General features: G+C 36.6%; 1 long non-coding RNA gene across 1 annotated transcript in view; it reads right to left on the bottom strand.

Moving 5' to 3' along the window:
* Positions 1-8234: 8234 nt before the first annotated feature.
* LOC145284965 (uncharacterized) overlaps positions 8235-12944 on the bottom strand; it is a 4853-nt gene continuing 143 nt past the window's right edge. Inside the window, exons 1-2 of the long non-coding RNA XR_013868910.1 lie at positions 9235-12944; positions 8235-8620 (exon numbers count right to left, since the gene is read on the bottom strand). The exon at positions 9235-12944 is cut by the window's right edge and continues 143 nt beyond it. This is a non-coding gene — a long non-coding RNA (uncharacterized LOC145284965). The remainder of the gene's footprint in view (positions 8621-9234) is intronic.

Raw genomic sequence — 12944 nt, 5'->3', positions numbered from 1 at the left:
TGAATATTAGGAACAACAGAGGTCCAAGGATAGACCCTTGGGGCACTCCCGCATTTATATCATATTGTTTAGATGCACGACCGTCGAGGACAACCTGGATTTTTCTCTTATCTAAGAAGGATTTAATTATGTTTAGTATTCTACAAGTGATACCGTATGATCTAATTTTCCTGAGGAGACCCTCATGCCATACCCTGTCAAAAGCCTTAGATATATCTAGAGCTACCGCTCTGCCCTCCCCGGCTTTGTCCAGTGAGTGGTATATTCGTTCAGAGATTACAGTGAGGATGTCTGCTATGGAACGGACTTGTCTAAATCCATATTATTGGCCAGTCAGAAGTTTGGCATCTGCTTTTTGCCAAAATATTTGAGTCTATAATAAGCCAATCTCTAGTCCATCACCTTACAGATGCAAAACTTCTGACTGACCAACAATATAGATTAGGCAGGCCCGTTCCACAGCAGATATTCTAACTGTAATCTCTAGTCCATCACCTTACAGATGCTAAACTTCTGAACGTTATCCTCTATTGTCGTACATTTAAACAATATGATATAAATGCGGGAGTCTATCCTCGGACCTTTATTATTCCTGTGTTTAATAAATGACATCCTTGATAAAATTGCCTCTGAGATGGGTATATTTGGTGATGACACAACCTTCTGTTGCAGGCACGACAGAAAAACAAATAAACACATATCTAAAGAAATGGCAGAAACACTAGAGCAAGACCTCCAAGCTGTTGTGGAACGGGGACAACAATGGATGGTCACATTCAATGGTGCCAAGACTAAACTTATTTCCTTCAATAACTACCAGAAACCTTCTCTACCACCAATAGCAATGGCCAAAAACTATTTATATTAAAGTACTTCTTTTAAACTCCTTGGACTAACGTTCACAGGAAACATGAGTTTGAACACTTACATTGGGAACATTGCCAGGACCGCTGCGAAGAAGGTAGGTTCTCTCTATCGTGTTAGAAAGCTTCTAACGCCCGGAAATATCCTGTAACTCTATAAGGCCACTACTCGCCAATGTATGGAGTATTGTTTCATATTTTGACTGGTGCATCTGCAAGAAGTCTCTGCTCCTAGACAAGGTTCAAAAGAGAATCGCCAACCTGATAAGTCCTGAACTGTCATCTAAGCTTAAGCCTCTGTCCCATCGACGAAATGTTGCATCCCTCTGCCTTTTCTACAAGTATTTTAATGGTTAATGCTCCGACGAACTGACAGCACTTGTACTGCCTCGACGTAAATACGCCCGACAAACCCGACAAACAGCTAAATCCCACCCATCCACAGTAGAGATCCCTAGATTTAAGAGAGTATTCTACTCCAGTAGTTTTTCCCCCACTGCTTGATTTTGGAATTGCCTTCCGAGTCCCTGGTTTCTCAATTGTACTGACATGCAGAAGTTCAAGTGGAGCGTGTTCTGATATCCTGCTGCCCACCTCCCTACATAGTACCCCTGTATATTATGTCTCTGATAACCCCAACCCAACATCAACGTGAAAATGTGTCTTGTTTGAGTGGAAATGTAATTAAAAAAAAAACATACTTGAACATTTTTTCCCGATATTTAATATCATTAATGTAATATTTTTCCTGTGTTATGCTTGTAATATTTGTATAGTACCGCGGTAATATTTTACATTTTCTTGCTATAATTATTTTTATATTTCATTAATTTTACACTATTTCTCTAATGTTGTTTTTAATTTTTTAGAATATTATTATCGTAATTTTTCTAGTTTTTATATTATTTATATGCATTAAGTTTACTCGCATATATTATCATTGTAACATTTCTACTACTTTTTCATTATTACGAAAACATATCTTTAGTATTTCTTTATATTGATTTTATCACTGTAATATGCATTTTTGTTTTGAAAAGAGTTGCTGTGCTATTTATTGATTTTATGTATATATTCATATTACTTTTATCTTATATTATTTAATATTTTTTTAGTTTTCTATTATTACTGTGATGTTCGTTATTTAAGCATATGAATCCTGTAATATTGCCACATCTTCATATAATGCCTAAAACATAATAACTGAAAGCATGTTCATTTATTTGAGAAAGTACGATGCAAAGATTTTATTAATAAAATCAAGTTACAAACAATCAAAACAAGAGGAAATGTTCACAAAAGTAAGAATTGTAACAATTAGAGTAACACAATAGTAACGGAATGTGTAACACTGGAATACTAAAAACAATGAAAAAAATGAAAGAAGAAAAGTCACAAATTAAAAAAGAAGTGCAGAAATGCAATGAAAGAAAGAACAAAAAAGAAATAGTATATAATAGTATGTCTGAGACCATTTATGTACCAAAAGGTCTGTCCGTCTATGGTTATATATATATATATATATATATATATATATATATATATTATTTTATTTTTCTAGATATAATTTAGATGCACAGTTACATAAATATTTCTACACAAGGTTATGAATCTGTAGTTGAATTAAATTGAAACATTTGCATCTAATTGATGATGCAGCATGCTCTCGTTTTATCAGTCAGGACGTTTTAGATGCAATAAGTATTTCTATTCTTCGCATTAAAAATTGTTTGGATAAAATAAGCTATTCGATACGTTCTTCCCAAGTTATACATATATATACTCAACAAATCATTTCTAATCTCTCTCTGTCGTCCAGGTTTAGTTATGTTTTCCTCCAGTCCCTTCAGTTCCTCATTTTTTTTTAATGTTCACTCAGTATTATTTTTCACTGGCTGGACCTATAACCAATAGCCCAATATTAACATGTATAGTATTAAATTTATAACGTGTGCGCTGATTATATACAAAACATTGCGTAGTGAGGAGTTATAATATACATCACACTAATTGAGATAAATGACGGGAAAGTTGTTGTCGTTAGCCCTCTCCAAATAAACATCATATTTCTCAAAAATCAAAGTGTTTATCTGTGTACCTTTTATTAGCATTATTAATCGTATTTCGTAATGTTTATGTTTAGAAAATTATAAATAAATAATATAAATAAGGATGTATTTTTCTGCTCTGCATAACGAGTAAAAAGTCGTTCGTTTTCTACTCATTTATCAATGAATAAAATAGACATATGATGCAAATACACTAAGTGATAAAGTTCCGGATTATAGAGAAAGAATACAAATTTAACGTTCCTCTTTATCATCATTTCTGAAAAACATAGGACTGGATAGCATTTTGTTTTATCATTCAGCATTACGCACCTTCACGTGTTTTAATTACAAATCTTAAATACTAACCTGGGTGCCCGGCGTTGCCCGGGTGTTTGTGCATGTGTGTTAAGCAAAAATAAAAAGTTGTAGTAGGAAGGTAGGCAGGCTCGAACCTGTGACGAGAAAGGGGACGAGAAAGTGGGTGTAAGGGTCATGGTTGAACAAAAAAAAAGTGGTAGTAGGCAGACAAGATCAAACCCGTAGCAGGAAGGGGGGAAAGGACGCGAAAAAAAAAACGTAAAGCGTTAGCTGCTGCGCCTATTGCCAAACTGGAAGGAACGTAGGTTCAACTAAAGGCTAGACAATTAGAGAATTGATAACTTTTGAAAATATTGGCGAAAAAAGCGACCCCTTTTTGTAGAAAAAGTCCTACTTGAGTTGAATAATAATAATAATAATAATAATAATAATAATAATAATAATAATAATAATAATAATAATAATAAAAAGTTCATTTGTTGACGCCGTTATTGCTGCGTTCAAAATCATTTCAACACCTTTGTATGTAAAACATGAACGAACATAAATTTCGGCTTATGAACTTTAAAAGTTTATATCCACAAATGTATAATATAGCCATAATTAAAAATTTATAAAACCTTGCTAAAATGATATCATCTCAATAAAAAGGCACTACTCATTGAAATAAAAATAAATAAATAAGTACTTATAAACAATCACTGTCCGAATTACATATGTTGATGAACAAATAAAACGAATGCTACAATCCCTTGAAAACCTTAATAATAATATTAACCGGTACCGTTATAATCATGTGGAGTGCCTCGTATCCGAAGACGACTTCCTGTGAAGTATCATCCTCCACTTGTCACTGTCGGAACTGAGGGCCTGCCAGCTTCCAGTAGGGATCAACCTATCCTTTAGATTTCGTTTGAAGGTGTCATGACCTGAACTTTTTGCCTATGCCTCGTACCCCATCCTCCATTTGTGAAAACAGTATCTGTTTTTGTAGTCGGGAGTTCTCCATTCTGTTTACGTTTTTCCGGATGAGCAGGTCATACATGTTTGGGAGGTTGGCTTGTGATTGTATCGCCCTGTTGCTGACAGTCATACAACTTGACATTTAAAATCTGCCAGAGGTGTCTCATCATATAGGTGTTGAGCTTGCGGGCTACCAGTTTGTACACTGGCCAAGTTTCTGCACCGTATAAGAGTGACAAGAGGACGATGGCGCGGTACACCAAGCATTTAGTTCTGAAAATCAGGTCGTTATTTTGGCAGACCTTCTGTTTGAGGTTTCCATAGGATATGGAGGCGTTAGTCATTCTTGTAGAAATGCAAACTCTATTAATATATTTTACCAAATTCAAATGAAATTTAATTTAAGAATCAGAGAAAATGCAATTAAAAATATCGTTCGTTGTATATATACCATTAGTTCCGTGCATTTCTTGAGGCGAAGCACGAAGTTATCAATGACGTTCTTACAGACCGGATTGGTAATGGCTCTCATCTCCTCCTGGGTGGCTTCCTTGAGTTCCGTGATGGTTCTGAGTTTCCCTGCGTAGACTGTCCTTAAGATTGCTCCAAAGAAAAAATCTGGGGTGCTTAGGTCCGGGCTATGTTGTGCCCACTCTAAATCAGTCTTGAGACTGATCACTCGGCCTCCGAAGTCCTCTTTCAGCCAATCTCGGGACAGATTTGAAGTGTGAGAACTTGATCCGTCCTGCTGGAACCAGAACTTGCTGATGAGCGACAAGTAAATGGTCTGGAGCTTACTCTTGAAGGTTTGGAGGACCTCCACATACCGCTCCTTGGTGACTGTCACTGCTGCGCCAGATTCTTCGATGAAGATTGGTCCGATGATGCGTCTGGCCGAGATTGCAGCCCACACCGTGAGCTTAGACGAGTGCGGGGGCTTGGTGGCTACTTCATTGGGTCTGGAGGGCCACCAGGAAACATTTGTCTTGGAGTTCGCCTTTTAATCAAGACGGAAGTTGGCTTCATCTGAGGTCCAAATGAGGTTAAGGAAACTTGGTGTCTCCTCGATCTTCTCCAGCATCTTGACCGTCATAGTCCTCCTCTGCTTATTGACTGAGGCTGTAAGTGTCTGCAGCGTCTGTATTCTGTATGGGTAGGCCCTGATATCGTTCACCAGTAATCTCCTGTAAGTCTCACGGGGCATACCGAGGGACTGACTTCGCTTACACACAGAGCGTTTCGGACTCTGCAGGAGAGACTCTCTTACTCTTTCGACCAGCTCGGCTGTTCGCTTGTTAGGACGTCCCGAGTGGCTTGGACGGTTCTCTCTGGCAGCGTTGAGGTTCTCCACGGTCCCATACTTCTCGAAATGGTCCACCCAGTTCTGAATTCTGTTTTTGGGTGGATCCTTTTCACATTCGAACTGACGCATGAAACTGTCCTGGGTTTTCTTAAACGAGCCTGACTTGTAGTAAAATTGAACACAGTGAAGTCTTTGTCCCAGCTTCCACGGGTGTCTTGGTGTACTCACGGTCGTTGATTCTGCCATGTCCTGTAAAATAAGGGCAATCGGTGAATAAATAATGGAGATAAATAGTACACGGGCCTCGTTTTTTGGGTCACTCTGTATATACACACACACACTCTCACACACACATATATATATACTGTGTGTGCAAAATCAAGACTTAAGACAATATACACACACCCACACCTATATATATATATATGTATATATATGTATATATATATGTATATTTTATTTGAAGGTAAACAGTTACACATGGTCGCTCCAAACAGCCATCTGTTTCAGTCAATGAAACTTTGTCAGACGACCTAGAACCCATTGACGTCACAAAGAAAAATGGAGAAAAGGGAAAAAGGAGCTCTTAAAAAGCATAAAAAGTTGCGAGTTCTCTAAAAAAGAATGATAGAAAATGAAGACACTTCATTTAAAAATTTTGGAAAATTGTTCAAAAACAGTATACAGCTGGATTTATAGACGAAAAAATATGAAATGATTAAAGTGGGTTCTAATTTTACTGGAACAGTGGATTGTATAAGAGAGTGGAGGTTCTGTTTATAAACTGAATTTCTCGTGTCAGGAAAAAGTTTGCAAATGTGTTCCTTGACATAAAAGTCGCATGTCAAGAAAAGTGAAAGTTAGGTAGGGAGTTTAATAAACAGTAATAGAGAGAAAAGGAAAAGGAATTATCTCTATGAAGGAGAATACACGTTTATAGACTTATGCAAACATATTCATACCGAGACACAGATCCATATACATACATACGCACAGCATATACACATACATATATACGTGTACACACACATACACGCATATAAACATACACATATATATATACATACAAGAATATACACACACAAATACACATATATATGTATACATACACAAACAACCACATGCATATATATATATATATATATTCGGGAGATATATATATATATATATATATATATATACATATATATATATCCCGAACAGCGTGTATATATATATATATATATATATATATATATATATATATATATATATATATATATACGCTGTTTGGGATATATATATATATATATATATATATATATATATATATATATATATATATATAATATAATATAATATAAAAATATAAAAATATAACACGGAATTTACATAATTGTTGATGCAATAATTTATTTCAACCTTATGGTATTTTCAAGCATCTCAACTAGAGAATTATATTTTGGATACTGAAATAAAGAAAGAAAAAGAATCGGGCCCCGACCCTCAAAAACCAGAGGGGGTGGTAGTAGCAATCCACTTAATACATTTTATAGAGAGGGTGAATTATCTGTTCGTCGGATCTGAAGTTATTGGTTATTTTAAATTACATTTATGTCTGCATCTGGTTTATAAGGCCACGATCCACCCAGAAGATAATAACAGGGACAAAAAAGTTTACTTCGGTATCTTCGCCGGGAACAGCGTTTTTATGACCATAAACATTCTTTCAATAACCCAGAACTTAAGAACAAAACTGAGTTAGCTAAACAATGGTGGTTATTAAAAAATGAGAACCGATCCCCGGTGGTTTCATGGTCAATCCCATGTTATTCGGATGTTCCAAATGGCTTTAGGCAGAGATGCAGTTTATGCCTCGAGGAAAAAATAAGAATCCTGAAGTACGAACACAATAATCTCTTAAACAAACGAGATGAACTGATGGACAGATGCAGACATAAATGTAAATTTAAAATAACCAATAACTTCAGATCCGACGAACAGATAATTCTATAACGGTAAAAAGACCGAATTTATTACCACTAGATTATTTACGATAAACCCTCCCACCCAACCCCACTGGCAATTATAGTGCTGTCCGGTATAAACTCGGTTATAACGACTTGATGATATTTGTTGTCCGAAATTTAAGTTGGGTGTACGTATTCCGAAGTACCTGTTTATTCAAATTACTTATAAGTAAATGAGATAGCATTAAGAAAAAAATTTCTGCAGATAATACATTAGTTATTAAACTGATATAAGTCAAAAAGATCAAATACTACCACTAGACATTATTAGATTTAATATAAATCAACACAAAACTTTAAAATATAACTATTTTATTTATCTATTTCCATTACGCGTGCATGCAAGTGCTTTTGTGTACGGAATGAATAAAAGTATATATCAACCGAAACTAAATACGTCCTATGGAATTAGGGGCGACTAATAATGCAATTTACTGCATCTTAATCAATTAGGAAGTGAAACATTAGTGAGCAAAATAATAGCGACCGCTATAATCACCTGTTATATATTCGGGGGGGTCATAAAGGAGATTTTGTCAAGGAGATTCGTGTACGTGATCGTCTAGTTTCTAATGGTTTTATTTTCGATGTCTTCGTGAGTGTGTGTTTGTGTACATGCATTTCTTAACATACCTTTATTCATGTGTCGTCGGTTGTTCCTCTGGTTTTCATTGTCTCTTGGAGGGGAGCTGGCCTGTTGGATGAAGAATTCACTCCAAGACGATGAAATGGTTTTATAGTTTTTATTCACCTTCCAAAGGTCGACACAGAATGGAGGTGAACCTTGCTTGTTTGATGATACACGTCAGCGTCCTCCCCAGCCCAGGGGGGGGGGGACAGCTGAAAAGCCGTCTGTCTTATTCAACACCCGAAAACCCAACTGCCAAGAAAGAATCAGCTAACCTCATCACATGATACCACGTCATCTGGTCAGCTGACCCTTCTTTTGCAAACGTGTCCTCTGTCCACGTTATTCACCTCTCTCTCTCTCTCTCTCCCTCTCCCTCTCTCTTTCTCTCTTCTCTATTCTCTAATAGAGACACACAGAGAGAAAATAGAAAGAGTAAGAAAGCCAGAGAGGGGGGGGAGAGATGCTCTTTAACATTCCTCGTCCTGGTCACGGCACCAAAACGAATATGTTATATATTCGGGGGGGTCATAAAGGAGATTTTGTCAAGGAGATTCGTGTACGTGATCGTCTAGTTTCTAATGGTTTTATTTTCGATGTCTTCGTGAGTGTGTGTTTGTGTACATGCATTTCTTAACATACCTTTATTCATGTGTCGTCGGTTGTTCCTCTGGTTTTCATTGTCTCTTGGAGGGGAGCTGGCCTGTTGGATGAAGAATTCACTCCAAGACGATGAAATGGTTTTATAGTTTTTATTCACCTTCCAAAGGTCGACACAGAATGGAGGTGAACCTTGCTTGTTTGATGATACACGTCAGCGTCCTCCCCAGCCCAGGGGGGGGGGACAGCTGAAAAGCCGTCTGTCTTATTCAACACCCGAAAACCCAACTGCCAAGAAAGAATCAGCTAACCTCATCACATGATACCACGTCATCTGGTCAGCTGACCCTTCTTTTGCAAACGTGTCCTCTGTCCACGTTATTCACCTCTCTCTCTCTCTCTCTCCCTCTCCCTCTCTCTTTCTCTCTTCTCTATTCTCTAATAGAGACACACAGAGAGAAAATAGAAAGAGTAAGAAAGCCAGAGAGGGGGCCTCCACCCCTTTTTTATCAAAATGTATGGCAAGCCATACATTTTTAATAACTAACTAACTAAAAAAAATAATTATGTCCGAAGTACATCTTTATTTTTTCACTTTCCGGACTCACCCCTTTTCCAAGAAAGATCAGGCACCAGTACTCTTCTACAACACTATCAACCCTTCTGCTGCTTCTCAAAAGTCCTTCCTAGACATTAACTTGCTTCCAAGTTAGACAAAGATACAGCTTTGCAGATATACATCTTGTCTAGGCGGTCGCATTGTTGGATATTTTCCACTGACTCTGCTCTTTATTTGGACCACTTGGCCAAACAAATGGAGACTCCATTTTCGATCACTTTTTCGAAATGGGGCCAGCATATCGCAATTACGACCAGAACGTCGGATGCTCCATGTTGGTGGTAGCTTTATCGCATGGGGACTCGAACCCCAGACCCTCAGATTAAAAGTCTGATGCTCTACCGACCCAACCATCCCACTCGCGTTCTCGACTTTCAGCATAGGCCTAAGTCCCAGTTTTTTTTTCCTTTACTGTAATGCCCTGACGTCTTTCTCTGAGTGGTCCTATTACTGGAGCTTTGTTCTATTCAATCTACTACTTCGGGACTTCACAAAGCTCTTCTACTAACTCCCTTGGTTGGTCTAAGTCAAGATACACCTTCACACTGATTCACTCGGAGCCTGTTTGAGCTCCTGGAACCCGACAAGATACGGAATCATCACTCCCTAACTAATGCGCCATCGATTTCTAACTAAGTAGTTTTCCCTTTGTGATTTTTCCGCATTCCCAGCAAGTCCCAAGATTCCAACCCAGATATCCCTCACACATTCCACTAAAAAAATAAAAAAATAATAAGGCTCTATCTTGTCCCTTACGTAATCTGCATCTTTCCCTTTCTTCTATCTCCCCGTGATTAGGCTTGGTACAGACTGTCCAGTCGCTCCGTACCCTGAGGAATTATCGCGACCTCGCACGCCAGACTTTTGTTGGACAAGACTTATTGCCGTTGCTTGGGCCTACGTGGCATCTTCCAACTCACTGGAACCACTAGTATTGTTTTAACAGGGTTCTCATTACTCTAAAATAGTATTTCCCCTGCCAAATTTTCTAATTTGTGACAATACCGTGGCTTATAAAAAAAAATAAAACAACAGAAAAAACTGCTTTCTACAGCCTAATCGCCTTGTAATTCTCATGAAAAAAATGCAACTACGCGCTAAACGTCCCTAAAATATAACTAAACCAACCAAATCTATTCCAAAATAATTTAATTTAATAATACCAATTAAATTCACCCAGCATGGTTTTTTTTTTTAATTTTGGTACCTTTAATTCACAATATGGTAACATTTTATTTTCCTAAGTACTTGCATACATATTTCATTCATCTTCTCTTGAGCGATTCGTAACATAATGGCCACGTCAGCCATTGCACCCCCTCTGCCCCTTACACCATGTCAGAGGGCATTTCATTTGCTCCCTGAAGTTGATTACAACTAGATCCGCTCACGCTGGACAGAATACATTCCGTTCACTGCTATGTCAGAAAAAACTTTCTTTTTTTTTTTTCCAAAGTCGGTAAGCGCAACCTGCCTTGAAGACACATAGCTTCACGGAAAACATCGGATTTCCACACATGAAGTACTCAAACTTGCTCCATGTTGATTCTACTCGAAATCAACAGAAATCACGATAAAAAAAAATAAAATTCGAATCATTTCCCGAGAATAATGAAATTAATAACTACCCATGTAATTCAACACCTCTCCAAAATTCTAACATGCTTGCCACAGAAATTAAATTCCATTCACGCCCCACTTTTTTCTTTCATTTCTTCATATAGTTTATTTAACCCTATATTTATCCTTTTTTTTTTTTTTTTTTACCTTACTTATGTGGTCAAAACGTCACTCATGTCGAATAGAACATTTATTCTACTTTTCGAAAATTGAAATTAATACCGACTGAACCTTTGACTCTTCCGAAACTTTTTTTTTTTTTAATCATTTATTACACTGTTTAAATCTTATTTCTTTCTCCCTATTTTATTATTACTATTTAATTAATTAAAAACACATTTTTTCTTTTATTAATCCTTCTTTCCATAGACCCCACAAGCAAGATTCCACCTCCCCATTCTGCGAAAAAAAAATACATGTCACAGAGTAAGAAAATCCTGCACAATACCATTTTAGAACACATCAATTACATAAAAAATAAATTTAAAAATACCAAAAATATCCTATAAGCAATCACAAAGTCCCATCTTAGCAATAACAAAAATCCAAACAACAAAATTTTGTCCACGTCAGCAAGTAGGTCGGCTGCATAGTGCATCATCTTTTACCATTCCACAGAATTCAAAATTAAAGAAAAACCACAGTCGTTTACAAAAAAATACCTAGACATTTGCAATTAAAATACAGTCGTTTCTAAAATAAAATAAAACGACTCACTTATAAAGTCTCAGACAACTCGATGGAACTAAAATTGTCCATGTAAGAAAAAAAAAATCCTAAGAAATAAAATCGTTCAATTAGTGAAAAAAAAAGGAAAAAAAAAATCACATTTCAGAACCTATCCATTGTTTTTCATCAAAAGTACATATTGTTTTTCATTAAAAGTTACATTTAGTTCACAATTTAAAAATGACACGAAATATTCATAACACATATTTTTGATTGACATGTTTATCTTTGTGGTAAGGCTCGTTTCTTTTTGGTTTTCTCACTGGCCGTTGTTAAAAATTTACAAAATAAGGTCATTTTTCGTTTTCCCTTCTAATTTTGACATTAAGTGATATTTTTCTTCGTTCATATCGAGCTAATTCCCAATACGATAAATATTTTTTTTTTTAACTATTTTCTATATATAAAGTTTTACATCTGTGTGTCTGTATGTCTTCCTTTTCTTTCTTCGTGAAAAGGTTGTACGTGTGTATTGCTTTTCTCTTTTTTCTTTTTTTTTTCTTAATTATTTTTCCTTATTACTTAGTGTTTTAACGGACCATCGTTGTGTGTGTGTTGATTTGTATTTCTTTTTTTTTTCTACTAATGTTCTTTCTCTTTTTTTTTTTCTTCCAGACATTTTATTGTGTTGTATAGTTTTTTTTTTTTTTTGTTTTTGTTTTTTTCTTGTCTTAAAATCTCCTTTCCCTTTTAAGGACCTGTTTCCACGTCGTATTTCTTAAACACAGGTTCGACTTCACATCGATGATGTGAACTTAGTCACGAGCACCAAAACGAATATGTTATATATTCGGGGGGGTCCCTTAAAGGAGATTTTGTCAAGGAGATTCGTGTACGTGATCGTCTAGTTTCTAATGGTTTTATTTTTGATGTCTTCGTGGGTGAATTTTTTGTGTACATGTATTTTTTTAACATACCTTTATTCATGTGTCGTCGGTTGTTCCTCTGGTTTTCATTGTCTCTTGGAGGGGAGCTGGCCTGTTGGATGAAGAATTCACTCCAAGACGATGAAATGGTTTTATAGTTTTTATTCACCTTCCAAAGGTCGACACAGAATGGAGGTGAACCTTGCTTGTTTGATGATACACGTCAGCGTCCTCCCCAGCCCAGGGGGGGGGGGACAGCTGAAAAGCCGTCTGTCTTATTCAACACCCGAAAACCCAACTGCCAAGAAAGAATCAGCTAACCTCATCACATGATACCACGTCATCTGGTCAGCTGACCCTTCTTTTGCAAACGTG

Source organism: Euprymna scolopes, chromosome 9 (genome assembly GCF_053919585.1).
Source record: "Euprymna scolopes isolate OS-2025 chromosome 9, ASM5391958v1, whole genome shotgun sequence".
Classification (NCBI taxonomy): domain Eukaryota; kingdom Metazoa; phylum Mollusca; class Cephalopoda; order Sepiida; family Sepiolidae; genus Euprymna; species Euprymna scolopes.
This window is presented reverse-complemented; position numbering and strand designations above follow the sequence as displayed.